This window comes from Tiliqua scincoides, chromosome 6, assembly GCF_035046505.1.
Source record: "Tiliqua scincoides isolate rTilSci1 chromosome 6, rTilSci1.hap2, whole genome shotgun sequence".
Taxonomy (NCBI): Eukaryota; Metazoa; Chordata; class Lepidosauria; order Squamata; family Scincidae; genus Tiliqua; species Tiliqua scincoides.
In genome coordinates, this window is record NC_089826.1 from 64898288 (window position 1) to 64913391 (window position 15104).

At 43.6% G+C, this 15104-nt stretch overlaps 1 pseudogene; it reads left to right on the plus strand.

Moving 5' to 3' along the window:
• Positions 1-289: 289 nt before the first annotated feature.
• LOC136656296 (5S ribosomal RNA) lies at positions 290-409 on the plus strand (annotated as a pseudogene).
• Positions 410-15104: the final 14695 nt, after the last annotated feature.

Here is a 15104-nt window from a genome sequence, read left to right on the forward strand (position 1 = left end):
TTCTTTAAATAAATAAACTTGATCAGGTTCAAGGAGATCCATTGCAAAGTGGGAGGCTTTTGGAGGGATAAGGGGATTTAAAACCCCTTTCCCTTCTAAAGCTTTCTGATCCCCCTCGCTGGATACAGCGTGCTCATTTTTGGTGTGGATGCAGCAGCAGGGGCAGGGGGGAAGGAGGATAGAACTGGACAATCAGCATCCCCACAGCTGCATATAAAGTGCCTGATTCCTTTGCCCCATGTTTCCTGGGCATGCCAGATAGTTTTTTTGGGGAGAGGAACATTCACAGTATTGCAGCAACTGTTACCCTGCACATGCCCGATCTCATCTGATCTTGGAAGCTAAGCAGGGTCAGGCCTGGTTAGTACTTGGATGGGAGTCCGCCTGGGAATACCAGGTGCTGTAGGCTTATACCATAGTCTTTCAAGACTGAAGGTTGCCAGCCAGACAGGCAGTTAGCAGAAAGCTGAGTGCTACATTTGTGGATATCTGGAAGTGTTTCGGGGGGGAGGTCACCATGCTTGAATGACTAGCGAAGTTCATCCAGAACCATTTCTAGTTAACCCCTTCTTTCCTTTAGTGCTGGTGCAAAAGCAGAGCTTTGTCGACAGCACTCTGTGTAACAGGTACAAGCTTCCTTCTCAAAGAACTGGCAATAAATGTAATGTTCAATATTGGTGCTTAAAAATTATAATAAGCAGTAGCTGCAGCCATTAGAAATTCACATCAAGCTCTCTGTGTCAGCTGGTTGCATAAAGCACTGGTATTCAAACTCACCGGATGCCTTTGGAGGAAGTGAGGTATTCCTTTCACAGGCCAACTTGATTAGCATGCCTGGAAGGACATTATACCTGTTCAATATTTCATTCATTTCTTGACATGTCAAACTACATAAATTGTGGCTTTGTTTTCCCTTTTGCCTACAAGGTCTCGAAGCCGCCCCTGAATTATGTATGCCGGCAGCCGTGTACTCAGTCCAGCGGCAACAGCCATGTTCGTATTCATCTATATGGGCAGGCAGGCAGGAGGCTGGTAATTGGAAGGAGACATTTTCTATGGCTGTGAGTTGCATAGGCATGGAAAAACATGTGCGCCTCAATGTTCGGGACTTTGTTAAAAACAGCGTGTGCATTCTCCAGCTTTGATTTTTGTTTAACATAGTTGTTGGGTTTCTAGTGTGGTGGAATACAAGTGCTGCAAACTGGGTTTGGTAGGCTCGCGGATGGTTCGTGGGTTTTGTTTTGGTTTTGGTGGGTTTTTTTTTTTTGTTTAGGAAAAGCAAATAGAAGAGAATGACGTTTGCAAATAAGATTGCTGGAACCGGCTCTGTGCTCTTGCAGCGAGGTTTTTTAGCAGCTGCCTGCTTATTCTTGGAAAGGCTATAGAAAGTGGTTATTACTCAGAGAGTTATTTTAAGAGTTTAGTTGGCACAGTGCGGTTGCTTTTGTTGCATGGTCTGCTTCCGTGGCTATCTAAAGATGGTGAAAGCGGTGGGGGTATGTCAAAGAATAGCAAATTAACTTATTGAGTTGCATCTGACAAAACTGGGTTCTGGTCCATGAAAGCTGATGCCACGCTACATTTCTTAGTTTTTAAAGGACCACAGGAGTCTTTTTGCTACATGATTGGAGTTGGCCATTGAGGCTTAGATATTAACAGTAACGAGGAATCAGATGTATTTTGCATCTAAATTACATTATATTTAACTCAGAATTTTGAAGTACAGGTTTGACCTCCTTGGAACCTGCAGATTTGACTTAATACAGGTCCTGACCGATGTCTGGAAGGCTACACCGAACCTTCCAGGTAAGACCTGAAGTTCCTTCCAGTCACATCCAGGATGTGTTCTGAAGTGCGGGGAGGCAGTGAAAAACAGTTTTGATGAAAAACTGGAAGTGCCTCTCAGAAGCCTTCAGGAAGTGAACGCGTGTGGCCTCCCTGAACTTCAGAACATCTCTAGATGTGACTGGAAGGCACTTCTGGTCACATCCAAAGGTCCTTTGAGGGCCCGTTGTAGATCTCGTAATAACTGCAGGTTAGGTATCCATGGGGAGAGGTCCAATAACGTATCCCCCACAGATACTGGGGATCAACCTGTACTGTGTAGCACCTCCTGTTGGTTATAGGGATGACCTTTATTCACTGCATAATTTTTTTGCCCTGCTTTTCTTATAGAGACTTACAAGAATAATGCCGCATCATGCTTTTGCAATCAGAGGTGCTAGACCAGGGGTGTCAAACATAAGGCCCGGGGGCCGGATGCGGCCCCCGGAAGCTTTTTATCCGTCCCTCAGGCTCTCAGTTGCTGAGTAAGTGCTGAGGTGTTACTGCTGAAAAGCAGCCTTCATGAAAAGTGGGCACCCCCATATCTTGAAATATGATCAAGATTTGGTATTTTCTCTTCTGTCATATGCAGTTAATGAGTTTTTTTGTGAGAACAAAGTGCTGATTTCTGACCATCAGCTGCTTAATGATGTCACTTTCTGCTTAATGACATCACATTTGACCCTCAGCAGGTGCCTTGAATGCTAACTTCAGCCCTCTGTATAAAACAAGTTTGACACCCCTGTGCTAGACAGTAAACCCAAGTTGCAAAGATTTGTGGGGAATATTTGTAAAGTGTCGCAGATTAATGTTCCCAGTGAGATTACCAACAGGGTTACGAATGGCATCTGATCTTATTGGGAACTTACTACCAACAGATGATTACCAGATAATTTTGATCAACTGTTGGGTGCAAATTGAATTCTTTTAGGCAACTACTTCCATCCTGCTAACAGAAGATGGATGGTGAACTCCCTCTTGAATGCATACTGAGTTCAGTAACCAGCTTTATGTTGCCTCGATCAACAGCCAGCCCATATGTTTCAAAGGTGGGTAGGCCAAGTGAAAAACCAACAGATCACTCATAAAGAGAAGGCAATGTAACTTGTGTGGGAATGAGGGGAAGCCCATATCTGATAGAACCATTATTTTCTGATAGAGAAAACTGTTTCTGATAGAACTGAGGTACTCTGATATACTTCTTAGAGAAGAAGGCACCCACTTTGAGCCTACCTGTAGTTTTGCTGCACAGTACACCATTCATATATGGTAACTATGAGGAGATTGGTGTGGGTCAAGTGTCTGTTCTGATGAACATATAAGTAGGCCTCTGTAATGGAGTTCTATCCCAGTCCCTAAACCTTGTGAGTCATCTTCTACATAAGCAGTTCTTGGATACAACCTAAGAAACTACGTTTGAAGAGGAAGCGTTAGCTTCTGTTGTGCTTGGGGTCAAAGTTAAGAAACCATGTTCAAGATACCATAAAGCCAATTGGGAAGATACTCACCAATTAGCTCCCCTATGCGCCATGCAGGAAATTCAGAGTTTGGCCGCAATGGGTCCTTTGCCTTTAACTCTCACCAAATGTAACGTCAGAGATAAATACCCACTGGAAAAAAAAGACACCACATGAATAATTATTACCCAGCCAATGAAGAATATTATTGTAATGATATGCAGCACAGAGGCGATGAAGGCTGTGAACGTTTGTAAGTAGCGGAAACCATTTCCAGTCCTGGCCTTGGTTCATTTTGCATTCATGAATTCCTGATCTATTTACAGCTAAGCTGAATGGTAAGCCTTTTATGAAAAAAGTGCAGCAAAGCTTGATTTTTGAAAGCTCGTTAGGCAGCTCCAGGACTCAAAACAACAGCAAGGCCATTAGAGGAGGATATAAAACCACTTCCACCCAGGAAACTATTTAAAGATGTACACAGTGCAGGCATTTGTTTTCGTACTGCTTTCCAAAAACAAAGAAAGAAAAAAAAAAGCAAGCCTTTCGCTCCTCCTCATTTTGAAATTATCCATCTGGGGTGGTGGGGAGGAATGACCTTACTTTTTCATTTCGTTCAAGCCCTACATCTTATTGAAAAGAGAGGCAGTTTGAGAAGTTGTAGCGATTGGTGTGTTGAAACTAAGTTTCAGTATAGCATTTTGATTGTTTGAAGTCTGATGCTTAAGTGTGGAAACCTGTGCTCTAAAACCGACAGCTAGTGTTTTAGATCTGCTCAATTGATAGGTATCAGTGGTGTCTCTAGGGGGTTGCGGACCACACTGGGCGACACGCATGGGGGGAGGTGACACCACTACTCGCCAAATTTTTTAAATCTTTGCATTTTATGATAATACCATCATGTTACATAACAATTAATATGTAATTCCATGCAGAATGCAATGAAACAAACTGTGTAGAAATATCTCTATTCTATCAAAAGTTATAGCCTCAAAACCAGTAAGGGTGGGACAATAGTACATCACCACACCCACCGCCTGGGGCACTGCCCCCCCACTGCATGGGAAGAGGTCCATCACAGGGGGGATGTACTGGCCTCCTGCACTGCGTGACACAAACTCTAGTGATGCCACTGAAAGGTAGTATTTTAGAGGGGTAAGTGGCAACTGGTAAGTGGGTAGACTGGGCAATTGTCTAGCCTACTTTTCAGTCTGTCTGCAACAAGAATAGCTTGAAAAAGCACAGAAAAGGTACTAGAGCTGAAACCTCCTTAGAGTTTTCTCCCTCTGGCACAGAAGCCCCTCCCCCCATGCTTGTGTGTTCATTGGCTGGGCTTGCAGACCTGTTGTTGGTTCCCCCTCCCCATTCTGCATATGGTTCATAGAATGGCCTCTTCAGTGAATGGACAGAGGATTAGACTCTTTCTTTCAACTACCATTCTTCAGCCACTGTTGTATAGCTTTGTGTTGTATTTCTTTTGGGAGGGAGGGGCAATTTGTCCCATCATTTAAGCATTGTTTAACATTATTAAGAGTTGTAGCATTATGTATTAATATAAAATCTTCCAGTGGCTTAGCTTTTCTGCAGTGGGCTATCGTAGTCAGCTCAGGATACTTCCATTACCCATCCATCACTTTCATAATCAACATGCACAGGAGAGAAAAATAAAACAAGAAGCAGAAGAGCTCCTGCGGCCTTTTAACAGGGACTCCCGGTTTTTGTGAAAACAGGAAGTTCCAATTAAAAGGCTCAGGTGGGTACACTGAGTCAAGGTGAAACCATGTCCAGCCTCCCTGCAACTCAGAAGACCTCCCAGACGTGACCGCTGGTCTCTTCCAGAAAGTCCTCTGTAGGTCAGCTCAGTGGCATAGCTAATTATCGTGTAGCCCGGTGCCAAGTTCAAAACTTTGCCCAGGAAGTGATGTCACAGCCAGAAGTGACATCATGCCTGGGCTTTTAAAAATTGCAAATGGAGAGGAACTCACCTCCTCCTCCCAGCACTTCACCACCCACTTGCTCTGCTCCCTCCCCCCATCAGTGGCATAGCTAAGGCATATTTCTGCTACCTGAGGTCAAAGAAGATTTTGTAGCCCCCTGCATGACAAAATCCAATTTAATTAATTAAATAAAGAAAAAGTTATTGGTTCCATGCTGTATCATAATAACATCTCATTGGCACTCAGAACAATCAGTCTCATAGTTCAGTTTGGAGTTGAGCAAATCTACTTTTTGTTCCATAAGACAGTTGTGTTTTCATTTTCTGGTTAATTGGCCATAACTTTTGATAGAATACAGATATTCCAGTGCAGTTTGTTGCATTGCATTCTGCATTAAATTACCTTTCCAATGATCTATAATATGATGGCATTATTTATACATACCAAGATTTTCACAATTTTGGACACCAGTGTCAAGCTCAGCTTGTTGCCCCCCTAAAGCTTGATGCCCGGTGCAGCTGCTACCCCCTGCACCCCCTTAGCTACGCCATTGGTTCAGCTCACTGTGGGTTTGGAGCTTACAGTGGGTCAAATTCACAGATAACGAGGAACCACTGTACTTGCGTCTCATTGGCCTTGTGATCAACTCCTCCCCACCATAGCACACAGTGCACATTCCATTGATGACACCGCATGCTATGCGCTGGCAGGAGATAGAATTGGGCAGCCCATGTAATATGTTAATGTGAAGGAAAAATCAGCACACATATTTGGAAACACTTGCATCATGCAGGAACCCTGATCTGGAAACCAGGATTGACTGTGGCTCCCTGTCTAGCATACATTCAGTGGCAAATCTGGGTTTGCTATTATGTAAATGTATAACTTGATACTCTAAAGATGAAAGTTAGAGGATCTAATTTGTGAGTAAGGAAACGGCAGTCTTCTAAAAACTTGCCCTAAGCAAAACAGCGCTGGATTGGGCTTCATAAGGCTCTAGTATAATATATTTGAAATCAGCAGCTCCTCTTCCTGATAACAGAAAACATATCAGAATCATTATTCCAGAAAGCATTTTAGCATCACAGGTGGAATGTTGACTACAGAATTTGGCTTCAGCTGCCTGTGCAGCCCAGAAATACTGTGAAATAATTCAGCACAGCAATCTGAGCAAGTAGAGATTCCTTTTCCTCCAGGTTACGGACTGGTGAACCACCAACACCCGTCATCAGGGCTGAGATAGTGAGATTGACTCATTCTTCTTGCATCTAGAATTAAACCCAAATGCAATCTGAATTTTAAAAATGGAAGAAAATTCCTCCTGTCCTTGATTAATGTAAACCTGTCTGTTGCAGTTCCTAACCATCTCCTTATGAAACCTTTCCCTTCTCCCAACCCAATTCTTTACTTGTGTAGCAATTTCTGGGTCTAGCTTTTCCCTGCATCCTCATGAATGTTTTAAACAAAGGAGGTATTGAGCAATATCCTTCAGACTGAGGGTGACAGTGGAGGAAATTGGTGTAACATGTTCTCTCTGGCTCCTTTCCATCCCTAGACAAGGTGCAAAATTCTGCACTGGTTGAAGCTCCTGAATCATTGTTTATATAGTTTTGAAACTTTTGTGTTTATTAGGTGGTTCTAGTTTATGATAAGAATCTGTTTAAGAAAGTTTTCAGTGAATGAGGGAAAGGTATTGAAAAGTGCATGAACTTCATAGCCCTTGAACTGGGATGGCAGATGTTGACAAAATATTTTGCTAATAATTTCTGTTTGGGTACTGTAAGAGGAATACTCCATTTGCCAAAATAAAGATGCTTCCTCTGAGGAAGAGGTTTGGATCTCCCTTGAAATCAGAGATAACATTTATTACATAACTGCTTGAAGGTTTGGGAAGGCTCTTAAATGGATGTGTCCATCAAATAAATATCTTTACTTACCAAGTTACATTTTCTTTTGGTGTGCTACCTCAAGATAATGCATGCTCCTTGAGGGCCCAATCCTATCCAACGTTCCAGTCCCGGTGCAGCTACAATGCAGCCTTGAGGTAAGGCAACAAATGTTCCCATACTTTGAGGAAGTCTCTGTGACTGTCCCACAACCACGGATGCAGCATACATCCCTTTGACACAGATGCCCCAGCACTGGAAAATTGGTTAGGGTTTGGCCCTGAAGCAGTAGGAAGTTGAATGGGTCATTTTATTTATGTGCTGGTGTTTTCTTTTGGTCAGTGTGAGGGAGAAGCAAGCTTCCAAACAAGGCAATGCCAATACCTGTATGAAAATAATATCATCAGTCCCACAAAAGATGCACCTTTCAAAGGCTGCTTCTGGCCAGCCAGCCACAAAATTCAGTCTTCTTTTTCAGTCTGACCAGATTACGATTGCAAACTTCTGTTCCTGATTTCCCAATGCAGGGAGGTGGGAGTATGACCCAAACAAGGGTCATATGTTGGCCAGGTCAGGCACTGACCGAAGATCTACTTCCGTTAGAGAGCACATCTGGCCATGCTGACTCCTGAACTCCCACTTCTGGTAGCAGTGGTAGCATTCAGTGCATCATCAGGAGGAAAGTGGAGAGCTCCATAGCGCCTCCCCCCAACAACAAACTAGCACTGGTCACAAATTCCTTTGTCTTGGAGTTGCCACCAGCCATCAGTAGACTTTTAGCAGACTCTCAGACTCTTAGAAAATACAACCATTTATAAGAAAGCGAGGTTCTTGCTCCAATTTATTATTCTCTCCAATAGAATAAGCAGGGCTCATGCAGATGTGTTGGTTTCCTTTCACTAAAATGAAATAATCAAATTGACTGCTGTTCTTGTGCATGGTCTCATTTGTACTTTTTCTGTTGAAACAATACCCGCTTCAGTGGGGGTGGGGAGAAAGATAATCAAGAGTTCCTTTACTATCTTGTTGTTTCATTACAGGATGTGCAAGGTTTTTTTCTTTTTCTTTTTAAAACTGTTATGAGTAGACATTTCTAATTAGGATCAAATCAATAGCTGAAGTAATGATTTTTGAGCTTGAGTTACTCTTCCTTAGCTTCTGATACTCCTTTATGTAACGGACAAAAGTTAAAACTGACATTTAACTGACAGCTTCTATGAAGCACAGAAGATGTTCCATGGACCAATTTCCTCCTAAATTGCTGCCTTCCTAAATTGATATACTCTGTTCCTTCCCCCTCCATACCTACTATAAGTACAGTGATGGTTTTATAATGAAGGATTCTGTTGGGTTTTCAATTTTACATTTAGCTGTTGGAATTATTAAACCTTCGATCATCATTCACGTTGGAATATATCTTGACCCAGGCTATTCTGTTCTACTGCTATTTTGCAAAAATATGATTTAAATCAAATTGATTCCTTGCATTAAAAAAAAAAAAAAAACTCCATATCATGGATTATGTGCTGTACAAGTTAAAACTATTATAGTTAATAAGATGGAAAATGGAAATTCGTTCTTCCCTTAACTCTTTTAGGAGCAACATCAAGGTATTGTTAATAAGCAGAATGAGAGGTGGAACTAAATGTTACAAAGAACATGTGTCTACTACTAATCATGGAAATCCTATTTTGAGCTCCCCCTTCTCTTTCGTAACTGGCACAGTTTACGTTGTGGCTTGACCAGGGATGTAGTCAAAGGGTAGAGCAGAGCCCTGGGACATCTCTTATAGGAGGAGAGCGACATCATTAGCAGCTGGTGCTGCTTTTGAAACTTTCTAAAAATATGTACTTTAACCATAAAGAAATAAGTCCATTGGCGCACATTGGCATGCCAGCTATTTTACCCCGCCCTTGGCCTCATGCAGCCAGGCATAGGCTCCATTGGTTAATGGGACTTCGGCCAGCTCTGTTGAGCCCCAGTTTGTGTCCCCTGCCTGCCCACCCTTCTTTAGTCCAAGATTAGTGACCACTCTTGGAGGCCTGGGTAAGAGTTTTTTGTTTTCACACAAATTGACTGGGTGTGGGAGTGTTTTGCCTACCCTGGTCTGAAGTTGGGTGATGCAAAGTAATGTTAGGTTTTGGTCACTTTGGCAGGTGTCTTGTGGGGTTGGAAGGTAGGCTATAGGCTTCAGTGTACAATCTGAGGTAAGCCAAGACAAGGAGTGAGCCAGTACCGCTCCCATGATGCTTGACAGGCTCTGGGAGGCCAACTGGCAAGCCCCTGGAATAGACGAAACCCAGCCGGGATCCATCTGTGGGCTGAGTCATCCAGCTGCCTTGAGCCATATGGGTTGATAAGGATAGGCACCCTCAGTCAATGGACTGCGCTATGCCAGGAATCAGATTGTATGCCCAGTTACATCTTGGGGAGGTAGATGGCCAGGCCGTTTCCTCAAACTAGCTCTCCGCATGGCAATTTGTTAGGCAGTGCCCTGCTGTTTAGTATTCAGTTAATAGCTAATGAAGTGACCCAGTTTAACATCAAGCCTGTGTCTGGTGTGATTATTGACTGTGTGAGGTAAATACCTTAGCCAGGCTCAGCAGGAAGTAGCTGAGAAATTTACCTAGGGGCACTTTGTCTGGACCATTGTCTTCCTCAAGGGCTACCAGGGAGACAATACAGTGGGTCTTTATCTGTGCACTCAGTATCTTCAAATTTCACCAAATTGAATGCCTCCCTGTGCTTCAGAGGACTTCAAGGATGAGACCAGAAGCCATTTCTGGTTTGTGTCTGTGACTTCTGGTCATGGTAGGTGTTCTGAGGCATGGGGAAGCTGTGGCCCACTTCATTGTCCTTTCCTGGCCTAAGAAACACCTCTCGCATGCAACTGGAGTCTGCAGACACAAACCAGATGTGGCTTCTGCTCACATCCTGGTGGCCTTCTGAGGAGGTGGGGAGGCCCATGGAGTGGGCCATGGGCTGGTGCAACATCAAAATATGTGATTGTGGTGCCAGGACTCTGCACCCATCCTCAGATTTTGGTATCTGTTGGGGGGGGGGGTGTCCTGGAATGAATTCCCAGCAGATAGTGAGGACCCACTGTATATAGTTTATGTTGCTTTAAGGCTACAGGCCTATGCAAACTTACCTGGGTGTAAGTTCTGTTGAACCCAGTAGGATTTACTTGCGAGTAGGCATATATCGGCTAGCACTCTTATAGTGCAATCTACGCAGAAGTAAGCTCTGCTAAGTTCGATGAGTCTTACTTCAAGGGAAGAATGTATCAGTTTGCCGTCTAATAGATAATTTGTTTTTTTTATTAATTTGGTGTGTTTTTAATTCCAATTTTTCACTGCTTATGGGTTTGTTTTAAAACTATCGCAACCTGCTCCAAGAGTTTGAGATTAAATGAACCAGATATTTAAATAGTTTGATAAGTTTCAATGTAAAGTAAGTGGCAGGAGAAGAAAACACTTGCATGAAATAAAGTTGATTTTGGTGAGGGGGTTATACATAGTCGTCTTGAGGTGTGGCTGTGGGGGCATAACTACAGAGAGTGTTGTGACAAGATCCTGTGATTTCAAATTTACCAGTACAAAACTTGCCTAGATATCACTGAGCTGTGCAGCATTTCGGTGATGTTGAGCAGTGATGGGAAGCATCACGGTGAAATGATTATTTGAGAACATTGGGCTTAAGAACATAAGCAGAGCCGGTTCTGGCTCTGGTGGTTCAAACCTTAACCCTGCATCCCATTTGCTGCATTTATTTTCAAATGCCTGTACAAAGTCTATAAGAAGAAAAATGCATAGCCCTCCCCTGAAAGTGATATGCAGCACCATATTATTTTGGGGGGCAGCATGTAGCCAACATGACTAGAAGTCATTGATAGACTTGCCCTCCATGATTTTACATCATCCGCTTTTAGAAGTTGGAAAACATAATGGGATGGATCATAGGGGTGCAGTACTCCTCTGTCGCTTGGAAGAAAACTTGTCCAACTGGCTGAATTGGAGTAAAAGTTGGATTTGTATGGCAAATTGTTTTGCAATGTTGTTTTGAGCTACAATATAAATCACATTAGGTTCTGTAGAATAAGCACATGCCCAGCCAGAGGTTTCTGTAACTTCTCAATTGACTCTTGCCTTCTGGTAGCACCATGAGCTTTGGAACACACCAACGCAAGGGCTTGCTCCCCTGATCACTACAACCTCTGCAACCACCTTGTCCCAAGCAGTGGCGTAGCTGGCCAATGTGCCACCCCAGGATACACCAGTTGCTCCACCACCCCCTCTGACCCTGCTCCCACCCACCAACCCAGAAGTAGTTGTGGTAACACGATGATGTTGCTGCAATTAATTCCGCACTGCTACAGAGGAACAGACATTCCTGCGGCATAGCTGCTGGGAGTGAGACTGGCTGGCAGAGGCTGCAGTTGGTCTTCCTGCATACCAGCCCCCAGTGTTTCTTGGCACAGCCAGGCCACACCGGAAATGCAGAGGTAGCAGGCAGAAGGACCTGCCCCTCACCTCCCTGCAGTCATTCAGCACAGTTGTTCAGAGCGACCATGCTAAGAATCACTTTGGGACAGCAGACAGGAGGACCTGCTGCCCCCCCCTCCGGTGAGACCACTATGGAGCTGTGTCACTGGTTCTAAGATACATTGTGCAAGTGAGACAAAACCTTGACAAGCTGGGCAACTGATCTCAGATTAGGAGTTGCAGCTGAATGTTGTGAAGCATGGGGTTCCCCTGCATTTCACCAATAGCTTTTTCCACTTACTGTGCTCAAAAACCACAGCGTCCGTCACTGCTGCCTCTGCCTCATTGCAGCAGTTTGTTCTCCCCGTAGCTCTAGACTCCAATTTTACATTCTTTGAAGCTTTTATGACTCCAGATAAAAGACAAAACTCCGAGCCCTTTGGAGAACTGACTGCTTAGCTAGTGCCATCTGGGAGTGGAGCTGACTGCCTGTAGAGTCCACTATTCAAGCAAACTCAGGACATGCCCAATTTAGCAGAGCAATCCTGCCAGATGCATTTCAACCTGCTCTTTGAAAAACTATTAACATGCTGCTTGAAAGGCTCCCATTTGCTATCAGTGGCCTTTCCTGGGTTTCACTAATGGCAACTCAGTGAAACTATACTCTCTGGCAGCTGAGACAGCCACAATAGCCTGATGTTCCTTCAATTATGCCCATGCATTTTGTTGCTCCATTGGTAACCCTGACTGCACCACTGTCACAGAGGATAATGAACAGAGTACAGAGCAGGTTTTGAAAGTTATGAGCCAGTGTGGTTGCCATGTTATTTAGAGGCCCTGGGGCAAAGTCTCAACTGGGCCCTCCAAACTTACCCATGGCAGGTGATGGCACCAATTGGTGACTCTTCCTAGCTACCCCATCAGAGAATGTGGGGGAGGGGATCTGCCACACCTGACTTGTATTAAGTTGTCCAGGAAGTTGACCTGACTTGGTGGACCCCTTGGTAGGCATGGAGCATCAGGCATTTCCAAACCTGTTGGGTCTCTGACAATGCCCCTGCTTTAACCAGTCCAACTCTCTTGGGTGTTAAACATATGCTGTAACTATGATTAGGATTGCAATATTTGTCCATGAGGCATAGGCAGATACAAGGGCACTGGAGCCCATTATGATTTTTAGCAAGCTGTGGCTCTCTAGAGATGAAAAATGCACATTAGCAATGCCGAACTCTTTGCCTTCGCTGTGTTGTAACACAGTCTGTCACAATACACAATTTCCTGAACCAGTTAAGTGGTCTTCAGCATCTATTTTTGTTGAGAGGTTGTGAATTAAGCACTGATTGGAAGAAGAAATGAGAGATTTGATTTTGTCAGGACTCTGTAATGAAAATTGAAGATACGGATACTCTGCTAATATATTCCTAACACCTACTTCCCAACCAAGTTACCTAAAAACTGAAAGAAGATGCAGTTACATGGGAGAGAGATGTAAACCATAATTATCCTCACAAAGTAAATTTGTGCGTATGGTAGACGCTAAACACCTGTTCAAAATACCAACATTAACTTTTGTCATTTTTAAAAACATATTTATTTATGCATATACATGTCTTTGTGAAATCATTATTAGACATCTTTTACCCAGATAAATAAATAAATAAATACATTTTGACCAAACTTAGACATGACGTTACTCATGTCATTTGGGTCTGTGGAATTTTAGGGTTTTTTATTGAATAACAGCCAAGGGGGAGGAGAGAAGGCTGATCTGGATCAGGGTTAAGGCAGAAGGAAAGACTTAAAGACTACTCCACTCCTGCTGTGTTTCCAGTTCAGATCAACATTGCAGGTTAATGTTCCATCTGGTTTGGTCTTAGTGAACTAATGATGTACTTTAACATGGGGAAAAAAATGGGAGCAAATCTACGTTGCAGACCTGGTGCAGCTTAAGTAGCTAAGAGACAACCCAATCCTATCTCCTGACAGTTCATAGCTTGCAGCCGAGATAAGATGACCAGCGAGACATAAAGTAAATTAATGTTCATTTACCTCCCACTAGACTGCCTGATTGCCAGTGGATCTCCTTGGACCCATGTTGACTGTTTGGACCATGTCAAAACTGTTTTATGTTTTGCTGACATGGAAAGGACAGGTTTAGGCCCGGAAAGGGGGATGAAACCCAGCGTGTGTGACTGCCACCAAGATCTCCCCCTCCCATTCCCCAAACTGCCCCTGCCCTCTCCCTCCTCACTTTGAACCACCCCCAAACTGCCCACGACCCCTCTTCTACCTTACCTTCTGGGCCTGGTTCATCTGTGACAGGTGCAGAGCACTCCAGCTGGTGGTTGGTCCCTGAAATCTCCACCGAAAGACATAACTGGGGAGAGACCTTAGCCTGGAGTGTTGATGGCAACCATAGGCAGACATATTGAGCTATATAGATTAGTGCTCGGAATTGGTGTAAGGCAGATCATTACATCCACTATGCTTGAGGCATCTGTGAAAACGTACTTTTGAAGTACAAAATATATTTTAAAGGTATCTTATATGATTTTTTAAATACCAAGTATGAAATCAAACCATTCGGAAGTATGAGCTGTAAACTGCATATACAGGGCTCCCAATATCTGTGGATCCTGTATCTATGGTTTCACTTATCTGCAAATCAGGTCTGCAGCCCCCCCCCACGCCCCTCCACGTGCCCTCTCCAGAGGCGAGGGGAGCTCAACGCCCCTCACCTCTGGAGGGTGGGAGGGGAGGCGTTCCCTTGTATCTACCATTTTGCTTAACCATGGGGGTTCCAGAATGGAACCCCAGTGGATACGGGGCACACTTTTATGTTAAAATAGTGTTTCCTTCTGCTATTTGATATGTATCACGTTACTGATTCTGCAATGTAAATATTAGTAGATATCTTTGTTAGGGAAGTGCAGAGAAAATATTCATTTTGGATTTCACTTCATTGCTTTGTTTAGTGGTCTGTTTCATTTTGTTGGCTCGTTCCTATAATTTACTTCTCTTCATGACTGATTCAGATGACTGCTTTGTTCCAATTATGAGTCATTTTTTGTTTCCTATTGATGTTAGTTGGCAACAAGAAATTCACTGCAACTTTTTAATTATGTTTTGGAAATGGAAGAAATGTACAGGGATGGCAGGGCTCCATAAGGAGACAAATTTGGGCAAAAGCCTATCCAAGTTTCTAGTGCTAATGCAGCCTTGCCAATGGGGCATGCATGACATTCTGCTATTGGGGAGGGGGCAGCAGTCACTAAGCCCTGCTCAGGATAAGGGAGCATTGGATAAGGAATAGGAGATAACAGTTTGCCTAAGTTGTACATGTTTTCCCATTTAGTTCCCTCTCAAGAATAAAGCTGATTGGAAAAGGAAGCAAAGTAGCACCAATAAGCAGCTTCCTTGATCCTTCCCCTCATCCCCCTAACTGCTTCAATGTTACCTTCTATATATGGATAAGAAGGCTCAGGGCACAATCCTAACCCCTTATGTCAGGGCTTTCCA